At 37.4% G+C, this 16,439-nt stretch overlaps 1 protein-coding gene across 1 annotated transcript in view; it reads right to left on the bottom strand.

Moving 5' to 3' along the window:
- Positions 1-16,439, bottom strand: part of gna11b (guanine nucleotide binding protein (G protein), alpha 11b (Gq class)) — a 47,157-nt gene that overhangs the window by 17,631 nt on the left and 13,087 nt on the right. The gene's annotated exons all lie outside the window — the stretch shown is intronic.

Raw genomic sequence — 16,439 nt, 5'->3', positions numbered from 1 at the left:
ACCTGCATTTCACCATGAACCAACATTAGAATAAACATGAACATTATTGAAATGCTAACTTAAAATCTCATGGGGTATTTTACATCTAAGGAGTTTGACTAACAAAAACGTTTGGGAACCTCTAGGTTTCAATAATGCAATGTGTTTTAATCTAAAAAATAAATAAAAATCTAAACAATGTTGAATGCCTGTGAAGCCCAGTGTACAGTCTGAACTTCAAAAGGGTTGGTATGATCTGTCACACATGTGAACTCGCCCACACACACACAGACCCCCATACTCAGACAGAGATTAAAGTCAACATGGAATGACACACACACTTTAATTCTGCAACATTTCCAAATGAAACAGGGTATTCAATGTGAAAAAAATGGGCTTCTTTTAAAGGAAGGAAGTCCCTTAAAATAGCATGCATTAATTAAACGACCTGGAACACAAAGGAAGATATTTTGAAGAATGTTTGTAACCAAAGTATTTTGTAACCATAGTATTGTTTCCCCCATACTACGGAAGTCAATGGTGGCCCACAACTGTTTGGTTACAAACATTCTTCAAAACATGAGGGTGAGTAAACGATGACAGAAGTTTCATTTTTGGGTGAACTATTTGGGTGATGCTATCCCAAGGCATCATCGCTCAAACTGTAGCCACAGTAGAAGGAGGTGAAAACTTTGTGTAGGTTTTGGTTGGAAAACCACAAACCTATTGAGAGACAGAGACAATACCAAAAGTTGTTTTTGTTGTCCCCACTCGCCTCGAACAACAAACCTCTCAAACAAAACGTCACCCTTGGCTTCCTCTCTTTTACACACAGTTAAAAGCTCTTTCTCTTTCCCTGTCTCTCGTTACATAACACTCCTGTTCTGCTTCTCGGTTCAGCTGAGTGAGGATTTCAAATGAAGGCCGCTTTTTCAGAATGAGAAAAATCCTTCATCCCCTCTGTGACTGACGGAAGTGAACCGATCAGCGAAGGGGCACGAGCATATCTGCACAAATAAAGCCAAATCCTCCTCAGTTTTTGAAAAAAAATTGTTGAGGCTCAGAGGAATGTAAATATGGCGCTGCGGTGGAAGCTTTCAACTCTACGTGCAGCACAAAATCTACCGCACACTTTCATTGTCCATCAGGTATTACAATATATCATAATACAAAAATGCAACAATATGTATCGTGGATAGTTCACCCAAAAATTCAAGCTTTCAGAGTTTTAGTGTCAGTACTACATTAAACAGCTATATATAATGTTGAATATAATGTATAATAATACAATGGGGGAATATTTGTGGGTCCTGATAATGCCAAATGTCTGATGTTACCAGTAAAAAGTGGCCTACATTATTTTAAATATATGTAGTCAGTGACAGAGAGTGCAAGCATATTCGTCTAAAATAATTCTGTATTTTCAGCTTCAGAATCATGAATATTGTTATTCTATTCTATGTTATTCTATAGCACCAAGCCTATTCATTTATACCCACAAAGTAATATCAAATTGAGCATTCTAATCAACAACAGTACATTTTTTATGAACTTTTTAACATACGTGTTGGAGTATCGCAATAATATCGTATTGTGAGTTCAGTATTATGATTGATGTATCGAATCGTGAGGGTATTGTTACACCCCTACCATCAGGTAATACTAATAAAGTTTCCAAGCAGGTTTCACAAACATTTCCCCCGCCTCCTATTTTTCCAGCCATTGCCAATATACTTTATATACAATAAGTGCATTTACTGTGCAGGGTCAACATATTACAAGCTGATATTTTCTTGGTCTAATATTTGTTACTTTTAGTAAAAAATTTAATAAAAAAAAAACTTATATGAACAATATTTTATATATATTTTTTGAACTTTTTCTAATAAGCCCCTGGAATTTATATGGCATTGAAGGGGCTTGTATTGACAAATTATACTATAAAACAGTCGAGCCTAATATTAGGGGTGCAACGGATCGTAGTTGATCCCTGATCCATACGGACCAGTCCCCACGGTTCGGCACGCATGTGATTCGCGGATTAATTGCAAAGTTGAATCATCATAGAGTGAATGTTTATCATTTGCACATGTTTTGTCTGGGCCAATTTATACATTCAAGCAATTTTAAACCATTCAAGCGCAAGAAGAGGCCAAAGAGAATTGGTTCCTCTTTCGTGTCTCCTTGCGCTTGAACAGACACATACACACAAAATGATCAAAATACCCATCTTGGCAAGTATTCTCTTAAACACAGTCGATTATGTCTTAAGTGTATATAAAGAGTTAAGAAAGAAATCAGATGTGTATCATTATATTGGATCTGTGCACTCTGTCTTAAAGTGACAGCAGCCTATAAATACGTAATGCAGTCCAAGTCATTAATGTTAATCAAACAACAAAACAAAGATCAAAATATATTTAATTTATACAGTAACACTATAGTGTTTTTATACTTTTAATGATTACATTTTTGAATACTACTGTTAGACTATACTTTATTAGTAACTTTGTATTATTTGTAATATTGTATTTATCTATGCTTGTAATTAGTGTATTTGTGACTGTTCGCTTGTCTTTAAAAATGTTTGAACTTTATTAGTTAGGCTAGTAGTTTTTGCTGTGGTATCAAAGTATTTAAAGTGTGATTTAAGGAATTAATGGAAAGCAAGTTACATTTGCCCCTGTCCCATTTAATTTTTTTTTGGTTTTAATATGATTCAAACCGTAATATGATTCGTGACTTTTGTGATCCGCTGCACCACTACTCAATATACATTCAAATTGAATAATAGTATTAAAATATTGTAATTAAATTATATAATATACTTTATTTAAATAATATAATCAATTTAATTATAATTATAATAAAGATATTTTGATTTTGATGAAATGGTGCCATTAAATGAAATAGCACAATGCCATTAGCAATTACACAGACTATTTGTGTAATATTTGCCAACTTAAAATCATAGATTGCCGCATGTGTCAAAAAATATGCATTTGCAGTGTAAACGCAGCCCAATGACAATTCTACAATGGCGTATTTAAAAAAAAACTTAAATAGTTAGTAGTTACAATACAAAAATGTTGTTTGATAAAAGCAAACATAATAGTGCAGTTAATCTGCACTTCCCACACATACAGGTCAAATTTAACCTTCTCTCTGCAGATATTACAAGTACCAAATAAAAAAACTATAGAAATAAAGCTTACTGATCTTTTAGAAGAAGCACAAGCAATGCTATTTTTCTCTTTTCTCTCTGTGGATTCATGCTAATGGAGATTAAACACACTGATTGTGTACCAGGTCCAAAATGGAAACACATTAAGACGTGATGCATTAGACAACTGATGTAGCAACACCCGAGGTTTAAACAAGAGAGAGACAGAGACCATAGAAGTCTACACTGCTTTTCCAAAGCAAAAAGAAGAGTTGGTTTTTAATGGGTCAGCGCTGATTATGTTATGACAGGGCTGGATCCCTGGAGAGTCAATGTGCCTCATATCAAACAGGTCAAACAGCGTTTGCTTCCCATGCTAAACAGATGCAAATCTAACTGCATCAAATTACAGTATCTGTGCATCATTTAAAACTCACGTGCAACCCGCAAAACATGCGTCAGGTCTAATTGTTTTATCTTTCAGCCGAGCAACATGCCACAATGTAATTGCATCTTAGAACAAAAGCAGAAAAGATGGTTTTGTTGCTCACAGACCCAGGAAATGTCCTGGACGCTGCGAAAAGGGGATTTTCCCGATCACCAAAAAAAAACTAAAAACAAACCAACAACATATTTTCCAAATATAGGGATGCATTAATGCCAAGAGATACCTAGCTTATAGGATGGTCATCAACACAAAACCTAAACTTATTTGGGCAAAATAATGACCCATGATTCATTTCAGGTAGCAGGGAATCTTCTAGAAATGTCTGATGTTAAAGGCACACTATGCAAGATTTGTACCTTAATATAACAGCTTCGAAATCATTTTCGATGGTAAACGAACTCGTAGTAACTCAAAAGTGGGGGCAAAACCAGCAATGCAGGTTTGAGAGGTGGCGTCCCAACAAATCTCGCGAGAATCACGACTTGCTTTACGGCACGACATCACATACATCAACAACATGTGAAGCAGCCTCTATGGAAGACACTAGCACACATTTCAGATGTGAATCATGGCAGTGTCGACGAAGAAAACGAAGAAAGCGCGGTCGGAAGAGTGCAGAGACGGCTCTGCGTGAGTGGTATTTACGACAGTAACGTTAAATATAAGTACTCCACAGCGACTCTAGGGGTCGCTGTTTGAGAAAAACGGAAACTGCATAGTGTGCCTTTAAATAGATCTCTAGTATCTAATGAGTAAGTGACTCATTCTTATCTCTGAATGTGCCAGTCTTGTACAGCAAACCTAAAAGACAGAAAAATAAAAATTCTAACTTGTTTCTCTGAGACAACGATGAGATTAAATGAAGACTGAAGCAATACAGTGGGTAAAGACTGAAGGCCATTCCTAACTCTGTACACACCTTTTAACCCAAACGGACCCAGGTCCACAATGCTTTCAATGAGGTGGAAAATCTTTTTAAAAGACGCACATCCGGCATTATTACACAAACTCTTCTATGCCTCTATGAACTATTACTACAAAGTGAATGAAAGTCTGATAACAAATATTTGCAGTGCTTTAAAGGAAAAAGAATCTGCATTCAAGGTTCAAAGTGCCAGTCATTTGGTTGCTATAGTAACAATGCTTCCCTTTTGTTTGTTTTAGTGCATTCATTTTCCGTCAGAGAAATACTACACGCATCAGCATCTCTCCTGAATGAGCTCTTACAGTCATATAATGCAGTATAATGTGAACTTTGGCACGTCACATTTTACTTTTTTAGTCAATCAGTTGACTACCTGCCTGAGAAAAAAAAGGTCTGTCAGAATCTCGATTTTTGGACACAGTACAAATGCGTACTAGTGCTGGTTGAAAACCTGTGTGTTTTTACATTTGGACCCTGAACTCATACCAAGCCACTAGCCTAAATGCAGACAATGTTAATGTCTGTGTAAAATGTTACAAGCCAGTAGTAGGTAATATAGCCTTCTCTACAACAACATGGCATGTGCCGTTCTACACTGGTGCATTTTGCAGCATTGCATTCACTCTTGTTGGTAATGTGCACAATCTTTTTTTTTTTAAAGAAGCCAGAAAAAACAAACTTGTGAGGAATAGCAGTACAGACTCTTCAATAGGTTGAATAACATTGAAAATATATATTTTCAAATCTCCACCAGACAAAAAAAGACGAAACAAGGACTTGTTGCCCTTTGATGATCAGGGTTGAGCTCCATTCAGAAATATAAAATGTCTTAAATTCCAATTCAGTTCTGGAATTTGAATTCAGGCAGAATGATACAACAATAGGCAGAACGATACAACGATAGACAGAATGATACAACGATATGCAGAACGAACGATAAAACGATAGACAGAACGATACAAAGATAGACAGAACGATACAACGATATGCAGAGCGATACAACGATAGACAGAACGATACAATGATTGACAGAACAATACAACGATAGGCAGAACGATACAACGATAGACAGAACGATACAATGATTGACAGAACAATACAACGATAGGCAGAACGATACAACGATAGACGGAACGATACAACAATTGACAGAACGATACATCGATAGACAGAACGATATAACGTTAGGCAGAACGATACAATGATAGACAGAACGATACAACGATAGGCAGAACTATACAACGATAGACAGAACGTTACAACGATAGACAGAACGATACAAAGATAGACAGAACGATACAACGATATGCAGAACGATACGATAGACAGAACGATACAACGATTGACAGAACAATACAACGATAGGCAGAACGATACAACGATAGACAGAACGATATAACGTTAGGCAGAACGATACAATGATAGACAGAACGATACAACGATAGACAGAACGATACAATGATAGACAGAACGATACAACGATATGCAGAACGATACAACGATAGACAGAACGATACAATGATTGACAGAACAATACAACGATAGGCAGAACGATACAACGATAGACGGAACGATACAACGATTGACAGAACAATACGATAGGCAGAACTATACAACGATAGACAGAACGATACAACGATTGACAGAACAATACAACGATAGGCAGAACTATACAACGATAGACAGAACGTTACAACGATAGACAGAACGATACAAAGATAGACAGAACGATACAACGATATGCAGAACGATACGATAGACAGAACGATACAACGATTGACAGAACAATACAACGATAGGCAGAACGATACAACGATAGACAGAACGATATAACGTTAGGCAGAACGATACAATGATAGACAGAACGATACAACGATAGACAGAACGATACAACGATAGACAGAACGATACAACGATAGACAGAACGATACAACGATAGACAGAACGATACAACGATTGACAGAACAATACAACGATAGGCAGAACGATACAACGATAGACAGAACGATATAACGTTAGGCAGAACGATACAATGATAGACAGAACGATACAACGATAGACAGAACGATACAACGATAGAACGATAGACAGAACGATACAACGATAGACAGAACGATACAACGATTGACAGAATACAACGATAGGCAGAACGATACAACGATAGACAGAACGATATAACGTTAGGCAGAACGATATAACGTTAGGCAGAACGATACAATGATAGACAGAACGATACAACGATAGACAGAACGATACAATGATATACAGAACGATACAACGATAGGCCCTATACAGAACGATACGATAGGCAGAACGATAGACAGAACAATAATACAACGATAGACAGATAGCCAGATAGATAGATAGATAGATAGATAGATAGGGTTAGGATTGCAGGCTTTCTGTCGGACACTAGTCGCGTGATGAGTTCAGCCATGACCTCAGGCCAGCACAACACACTGAACGCCTGTACTTCTGTCACTCACAGCGCTGTCTTCACTCACATCAAATTAAAGATGGCGCTTCCTCCGACTGAGCTCTAAACACATTCATTCATTCATGAAGCGAACGGATCCGCCTCCAAAACCTTCCCAGACGAGCCGAGCAAAAGAAATAGAATAATTTAAAACGTCTGATTTATTTCTCGTGACCCTGTCACAAGATTACAACAGCCCCCAACATACACTCCACCCTTCCAGTTATCTCTCTCTCTCTCTCGTTCTGCTTTGTGTACGAGGACAGACAGCCTCTCCTCTTAAATCAGTCATTTAGCTCCTCCGAAACAGCCAGCTCTCCTCCTCGTCCACTATTAGGCATATTCATAACTCAAATGCTTCTTTATTCTATTTTTTGAAATGACCTAGAAATAGGAGGGCAGCTATTATGGTCTCCAGCCGGTACGGTGCAGGCCTGCGGTCACGCTTCGGCTTCAGCTCTCTTACAAAATCAAACTGGACTGGACAACCGGATCTGTCAGAGCTAAGAAGCAAAAGAATATGAGTACAGGATTGGAAACACATGTGTCTTATCAGTTGGCCGACACAAAATATTGTGCATTTCTTTACAGGAATAGTTCATCTAAAATACAGTAGTCAACATTTGAACTTTGCATCAGTTATACATGAATTTTGAACAACACCCGGTCTTGTCTTAGGACAACTTTGATTCACTTTTTTGATCCACTTCAAATGTTGACTACTGTATAAGCTTTGTGAAATTTCCTTACCAGCAATGACAGTGAATGGTACTCATAAAACAAGTTCATATAACTATATTTCAAGTCTTCCGAAGCCATTCAAGTTGAACAATTCCTAAGCAATTTCTAAAACCTGGCAACGGATTCACGAAAATCTTCTTAAGAAAGAAGTTCTGATCAATTCTAGGAAGTTCGTAAGAATGTTCCTAAGAGCAATTCTTGGAAAATTCTTAAAGGGGTCCTATTATGCTTTTTCACTTTTACACAACAAGTTAGTGTGTAATGTTGCTGTTTGAGCATAAAAAAGATCAGCAAGGTCACAAAGCTCAAAGTCCACTCCAAAGGGAGATATTCTTTTTAACAGGAAACACTTTTCAAGAACTACAACAAACGGCTCATTGGGTCTACAACACACTTCTTCCGGATCTTGTGGAGTCCCACTGTCACTCATTTAAATAATCCAAGGAATATGCAAAAAAAGGGGACGAGGCCTTGGTGAACTGCCCTAGAAAAGACGAAGACGGCCAGGGGCTGGATTCACGAAAGTCTTAAGAATAAAATTCTTATTAACCGCTATTTTCTTCTTATTTTTTAATCTAAGAAAAAAAGATACGAATATTTTGTATTCCCAAAAAACTTTAAAAGGGATAGTTCACCCAAAAATCTAAATTCTGTCATCATTTAATCACCCTCACGTTGTTCCAAACCTTCTGCTGAACACAAAGAAAGATATTCTGAAGTAGGGTTGAGGCACCGTTGACTTCCATAGTAGGGAAAAAAATACTATGGAAGTCAACGGAATCAGAATAAAAATATATTTATACAGCTTTGGAACAACCTGAGTAAATGATAACAGAATTTTCATTTTTGGGTGAACTATCCCTTTCAGAAATACTCATATTCCTGAAAAGAACGTTCTTAAAAATCATCGTTAATAACTTCTTAAAGTTAGGATAACACCCAACCTGTCTTAAATCCCCAAAGGTAAGATGTTTAATGAATTTATTGGGTTGTTTCTTTCAAAGATTAAGTGTTACAACATAACACTGGTGTAGCAATGTTGGATGTTATGGGAAGAAGGAGGCGGGAACCGGCGAACAATCAACAGATTTTAATAAATAAATAAACAAATACAAAACGAAGTCCCTCACGGACGACGGCTGCAACATAAAACAGAAACAAACCATCAAATAAAATCCAGGCCTGGCCTCTCTCATCCTTCACTGTCTATACATATTACCAGTAATGTGGACGAGTACTCTGAAGTGACTCATCGATCATTAAAACAGTGATAGCACACTCTAGAGAGAGCGCATAGAGACAGGGAAAGAAAGACCGCTGCATCTTCTTGAGACGGGCTCTTTTAAAATAACTATTTTAACTTGACACGGCGCATTAAAAACACGGTGCTGAGAGATTAACTCCCGTCAAGCCAGTCGCAACGAAAATGTTCTGCGTGCTTATTATGATAACTACAGTAATCTACAGACACCGCAAAAAGACGGGCTTTGAGGTGTTTTTAAATAGATTTCAATCAAAGAACACCAAAGAACATACTTAAGGAAAGATTTTGGGAATACAAAATATTCTACTATTTTTCCTTAGGTTAGAAAATAAGAAAATAGCAGTTAAGAAGAATGTTATTCTTGAGAATGATTCGTGAATCCGTTCCCCTGGTCTTAAAGGGGTGGTTGATTATGATTCCACTTTTCTAACTTTAGTTAGTGTGTAATGTTGCTGTTTGAGCATAAACAACATCTACAAAGTTACAATCAAAGTTCAAAGCAAAGGGAGATATTTGCTTTTACAGAAATAGTTTTTTAAGGACTACAACAAACGGCTGGTAGGGTCTACACGACATTCCTCCCGGGTTAGTGACATCACCAACCCTAAAATTTACATAAACCCCGCCCCCTGAACACGATTTATAGATTATCAAGACAGAATATGCTAATCAATGACTAGAAGATAACTACACATAAACTACATAAATTCATCAACTAACCATTCAGAAATGTCCTGTTGCATTCTACATGTTGTCACTGAGTCTCTCCGTCACTGACTCCGTTGAAATCATCTGACTCCAGTTTGAACATAAAAGGCTAAAAGTTTTTGAAATTTCCAGTGCATGTCTGTGTGAGGTAAAAGCACACAAGCTGTTGAAGCTCCGCCCCCTGTGCCGGGAGCAGCAGCTCATTTGCATTTAAAGGAACAAACACAAAAACGGTGCATTTTTGCTCACCCTCAAAAAGTGACAATTTTAACATGCTATATAAAAATATCTGTGAGGTATTTTGAGCTAAAAACTTCACACACACACTCTGGGGACATCAAAGACTTATTTTACAATCTTGTCGAAAGGGCATTATTACACCCCTTTAAACCAGAATCCAAAACTGCTATTGTCAGAGGTGAATGGAAAAATGTACTAATCATGTAAAATTTCTAAAACAATGACTCAGTCCAGATAGACTGACTCAAAACAAAACTAGATAGCCTCAAACTATCACTTCCATTATAATCAAAAACTGTAGACACTGGAATCATCCAATGTAGTGCATTACAACGCATATTCGGTTTTCTCAAGCTACTTTATTTTTCCTGTACGACCAAAATAAATGATTTATTTATTTATTTGCTATTTTATAACACTGTACTATTAATTTGCAAATATTTGTTACATTTACTATTCATTTACAAATATATATGGTATATACACACTACCATTCAAAGGACTGGAGTAATGATGCTGAAAACTCAAGATTTGCTTCACAGGAATAAATCACAATAAATTTTTTTTATTCAAATAGAACACTGTCATTTTAAAAGGCAATAATATTTACAATATTAATATTTGCTTTTACTGTATTTTTGATCAAATAAATGCAGCCTTTGTGAGCATACAAAAAAAAAACTTCTTTTAAAAACATTACTGACCCAAAACGATTTCAACGGTAGTGCATATATTGTACAAATTTATATATTCTATATAAAAAATATAATATTTGTGAATTTATTCATACGATTTTTTTTTAGCAGGTAATTCAGTAACATAGTCAAGTTATGTAATTGTACATCTAATGATTGTCCTCTTGAACAATCCTGATTTTAGATTCAAATTAACCGGTGAAAACTAACCGAATCTGGATCTGGGCTGAACAGCGTCCCAAAACCACTTGGCAATTCTCAGGCTCAATAATTATTCCATGCACAGTGGAAATAGGAGAGCAGTTTGGGATGTAGGATATGGCGGCACCTCGGGCTACAGCCCAGCACGAGTGGCCTGTATAACACGAGAGATGCTGGCAGCAGTTGAGAGCGCGAGCCAGAAAACTCACTCCAATCTAGGCTACAACTGTCCCTCAAGTCCTGCAGGAGTCTCATTCAGAGACCGGCCTGAAACCTTGTGTGTGTGTGTGTGTGTGGGGTGGGGGGGGGGACCACGTGGGCGGACAGAGCTGAGAAACTGTGTTGTTGCCATAGAGACAGGCCGAACCCCCTCCCCCCGCTACAAACCTCCCCGTCAATTCCTGAGCGTACGTATAAAACAAGAGCACTTGTATCTTATCACGTCACTGCAGTCAAGCAAGGAAAGGAGATGATGCTGGGAAGAGAGACAGAAATGAAGAGATTTAGTCCAAAAACAGTGCAAAATGCAAAAGGGCAAATACGGCTCTGTTTTAATAAAGCATGTCCTGCTTTCAGCAAAATGAATCTGTCTGAGCTGAACCTACTCCTCCATATGTTCTCCTGACCCTTCGGTCAGCGCAGGTTTGAATCACTGCAGACGCCCAGACTGTGAGGGGGAAGCGGCACGGATGCTCCTGGAAAGCATGCAAACATAACCAAGTAGGCCATTTGCAGCGCGCTTTAACCGCAGCGAACTGTTGAGGTGAGCGTATCAGATAAACGACAACCACACAATTAGCATTGAGTGGTAGAGATAAACCTACTGAGGTTTGCATGATTCAAAAAGGAAGTGCTTGGTTATTTTATTTGACTATGCAAACTCCACTAGCGCCGGTTGCACTGAACTTTCTCCCAAAGGCCAATAAGTCTTACAAGTTCATGCAAAAACATGCATCAAACCACAGAAGTGATACGGCGACTGCAATGGATCTTAGTCGGGGTAGCTGCAATATTGAATGTCACATGGATCAAATCGTTCAGCCAATAAACCAAACCAATAAACCAATATCAATAAACCAATAAACCAAATGTCTTTTTAGCAAAAACATTTACATGGTCCAAAACTTCAGATATATGGGATGCTGATTTGTCAATAAGATAATGTTATCTAGCATGCTATCTTAAAAAAAGAGACTCTTGAGCGCATCAGTAAGAATGTGGTAAACTACAAACAAATCAGTAATATTTTGCATCATATGCTATAGTTTTTTTTAGGAAAAGTGAGTTTATGCATTTATGGAGTTAGTTACATTATAGCTGTATATTTTCCAACCCCACAAAAGCCAATTTAAAAATACTTACTAAAAATTCTACTTTTTTGTGGAAGGGCAAGTGAAAATGAAAACTACAGGCCAAACTGGACACCAAAAAGAAATAATATTTGTTGAACACTAAAGAAAAAAAAATGCAAGGCATTACAAATGTATAAAAATTCAACAAATCCAGAAAATACATTTTAAAGGGTACTAAAGTAAGGGTCAAAAGCAGTCAGGTGAGATAATTTTTTCTGGGTATAACAACACTATCGTTCAAAAGTTTGAGCTTAGCAAGAAACATTCTATTCATCAAAGCTGTTTTAGTTAAAACTAATAGTACCATTATCTTACAGCTGGTTGCCACAATTATAAACTTCACTTTAAAGGTGTGGTATATTAAAGATGGTCTTTCATCTCGAAGAGACCATAACAGACACATATATTGGGGGCAGTCGTAGCCTAATGGTTAGAGAGTCAAGGTGATGATACACAGGGCAACTTTTTGAGCAATGTTGCTGGGCACTTTCCCATTGAAAATGTTCAATACATTTCTATCTGGATAATTTAGATCGGTCATGGGCCCTGTGTCTCATCCGGTTGCCCGTTGACGGCAACATTGCCCAGCAACATTGCTCAAAAAGTTGCCCTGTGTATCATCACCTTCAGACTGGTAACACAAAGGTTGCGGGTTTGATTCTCAATACCGCCAAGAAACGACTTGAGGTTCGCTTGAGCAAGGCACTTAACTCCCAATCGCTCCCCGGGCCCTGCTAATGTGTGTGAAGAGGACAAATTCAGAGTATGGGTTACCATACTTGGCCTTCATGTCATGTCACTTTCTATTACTGAGAATAAAAACAAGACAACTTTTAAAAAGTGACTTGAATCAACACGCTTCCGACCTCTGACACTTGATTATGCACTTTAAACTGTAGAACAGAGATAAGACTAACTATAATAAGTACCAACAATGATCTCTAAAACCACATGACCACTGTTAAACTAAACTATATTCACTTAATCAAGAACTGCAAAACATTGACTTAAAACATTAAAGACATTAAAAACAAAAGTCGCTCCCACAAGGTGTTCTGAACATACGGCTCAAATGAAACTGAAAGTCTCTATTTCAGAAAAAAAAAGAAAAAAGTTCACATTATTAATTATTCTTAAATGTGATGCTGTCATAATAAGAGCATGATTTCACAGACACACCCTGCCTAACATAATGCATAGCCATATTTCTGCAATACATGGCCTTTTATGATCCCATAAATCAATAGAATTTTCTAAAACAAAAAGCTCTCAGGAGGCCTTAATGTGTTGGTGAAACTTTGAGAAATTGGTGTAATCAGCCTTTAATGTATACAAGCACAGCTGCACAACAGCGTCTCGGCTGCTTTTTAAAAGCTTATTAACGGGACCAAAGACTCCATTTTACTGGCCTTAAAAAAGTTCTCATTTTGGAGCCGTCTGTCATCTCTCAGAAGTATGCGGTTCCTCACACTAGTTGCCTTATGATTCCTAGTTAAAGCTGCCGTCTGGATGGAATGTAATGTTAATGAATGGCTACTTGTAGACTGGTAGCGTCGCCTCCCGTTTCTAATGTGCTCTTTATGAGTGACGGAGGGGAAATGCTGAAAACCAGGGACGCTCCATGTCTCAGCGCTACTACGGGAAAACAGGAAATGCTGCAGGGACAGAGCCAATAACAATTAAAAAGGTCTTTCCCTTCCATAAAGGAGAACAGTAACCAACACATAAACAAGCCTGAACCCTACGCTTAATTCTTTAAGACAACAATGTGAAAGCATTATTAGTCTCGGCTGGTTAAAACTGTTTTGGTGCTGGACCAGCAAAAAAATAAGATAGTGAAGCTGGCAAATGATTATACTTTTTGTAGTGTTAGTGTAGATTTTTGTTTTTGTTTTTCCTGTAAACATCCTTAAAACAAGATTAATTTACCTAAGAAGCAAAATGACAAGATATTATGACGAAATTTAGTAAGATGTGTGAATAAAACAAGAAAAACTAAATCAAGAAAAGGGTAAGAAAAATCAACTTAATTCAAAGAGAAAACAAGTTTATTTTTCTAACCCCACTGGCAAATAGTTTCTGCTTTTTGGTTGTTTTGCTTCTCAAATAAGTGATCTTGTTTAAAATATGTTCATTTTTACTGCAAAACAAGATCAAGAGTATGATTTTGTGGATTTAAACTGAACGACCCGTAGCACACACAAGGAGGAACAGGAAGAGGACTGAGTTGTATTTTAAAGAAATTCAATACAGATTGTGTTCTTCAACCTTGGAACACAAAAGGTATATTATTAAATGTGATCAAACTAAATATAGAAAACTAAACACAAATTTCTATAGATAGGATTTCAAACATAAGCCCATAAAGCCTATATATATTTCAAACTTCAAGGCTTCTTAAACTAAATTGGAATTTAAAAGACATTCCATTCAATTCAATTCTGAATGAAGCACAACCTTGGTAACCAGATGGTTGAGAGGCCTCGTCATCAACCTTCAAATTACGCATGCAATGAGCCAATGATTAACAAAGAGGCAAATCATGCTATGTTTAATCTCTGCATTATACTAGAATGGTTGAGATGTAGAGTTGGGGAATCAGAATCGGATACTTAAGTTCAGGAATCGAAAACTTTGATTCATTTGTGTGCATTTTAATATGACTTTAAACCATTCAAGCGCAAGAAGACCCACACGCTGTTTTCTGTTTTGCGGACACATCCAATGCGTGCGTACAGAAAGCCGCCTCTCATACTGTATAGCGTGCGATACTGAGTTGAAGAGTTCTCTTCCGTGTATTTTTGAACGGACAAATACACAAAACTATATCATAATATCCTCGTGAACACAGTCGGTTATGTCTTAGGTGAACGCAAACAGTTGACAAAGAAAACGCATGTGTAACAGTATATTGGATCCGTGCAGCTCTTAAAGTGACAGCAGCCTAATATTCCTGCTGCCATCTCTATAATAACGTTAATCAATCAACAAAAGATAAAGAGAAAATTCAGTCGCTGGTCTTGACTAACTTTTGTAACTATATTTGTAATGTATTTTTATTTCTGTACCTTAATACCTGAAAATCTTAAAATTTCAATCGTATCTTTTTTCAGTTGCAATTGCTAATTTGTTTATTTGTGCTTTTTAAATGACTGTTTACTTGTCTTTAAAGGGATACTTCACCGATTAGCATTAAGCTTTGTATCAGTAGAAACCCGGTAGTGTTTTCGAGTGACCGTGGTTCCCTCCCTCATGTCCCCCTGAGACGAGAGATTTCTGTATTGCGTGTCTGGAAAAAAAACTCAGATGACGCAAAAATTGTCATTTAGCTTCATCAGAGGCTCTTTAGTCCAGAGGCGAGAGACTCCAGCCAGTAGGAGGAGCTCGTTCCGCATGTCTTCAACCCGCCCATAGGGGGATCTCACGATAAAACACCGTCTTTTCAGTTTCGAGTCGACTAGTAGCCTAGCTGTATCATTTCTTCCGATACTGCCCTCTGTAACCGGTAGGCGTGGCTTAGGAGTGTCCTCGTAGGGCAGCGAAGCAAGTGCATTCTGGGAGTTGTAGTCTTTCATCCACATGAGCCAGAAATACATTTTCTGCCGTTTCTCAGTCTAGAAGGCACCAACTTCTAAAATAATTTCACATTTCTACTACATAAATGACCCAATTTAAATACACGTTCATCTTTCCAGCGGTGAAATATCCCTTTAATAATGCTTGAAATTTATATTAGTTATGCTAGTTGTTTTTTAAACCATAGGCAAAAGATCCTTGTGTGCGTGTTCTTTAGCCCGTTGTTTGTGTACAATTAAATGTTTTAAAATAAGACTTAGATTAAATGTGAATGATATCCTATCCAAGTTTGTTTGCTTTTTACCTTATTGGAATCGAAATTAGGAATTGATACGAATCGTAATCGATAAGCAGAATTGGAATTGGAATCGTTAAAATTAAAATATGATACCCAACCCTATTGGGATGTGAGCGCGAGTACGGTCAAGCATCTTCGAGTACCTGTCAAGAAAACGAATGTTTGCTACCAATGAGATGGCAAGAAGACTGCCTGTGTTCCACATCTACTCACTAAAAGCTCCCTTTCTGTTCCTTTCCATCAGTGGGCTTGCGTTTCTATGGCCTACTTTGTGAGGAAATTGATCTGTTAAATGTGTCAAGGATAAGAAAAGGAAAAACGTGCATGTGTGCAACAGGAAAGGCCATTCGAGGTTTGCGGTGTATAATTAGAT

Source organism: Rutilus rutilus, assembly GCF_951802725.1.
Source record: "Rutilus rutilus genome assembly, chromosome: 6".
Lineage (NCBI taxonomy): Eukaryota > Metazoa > Chordata > Actinopteri > Cypriniformes > Leuciscidae > Rutilus > Rutilus rutilus.
This window is presented reverse-complemented; position numbering and strand designations above follow the sequence as displayed.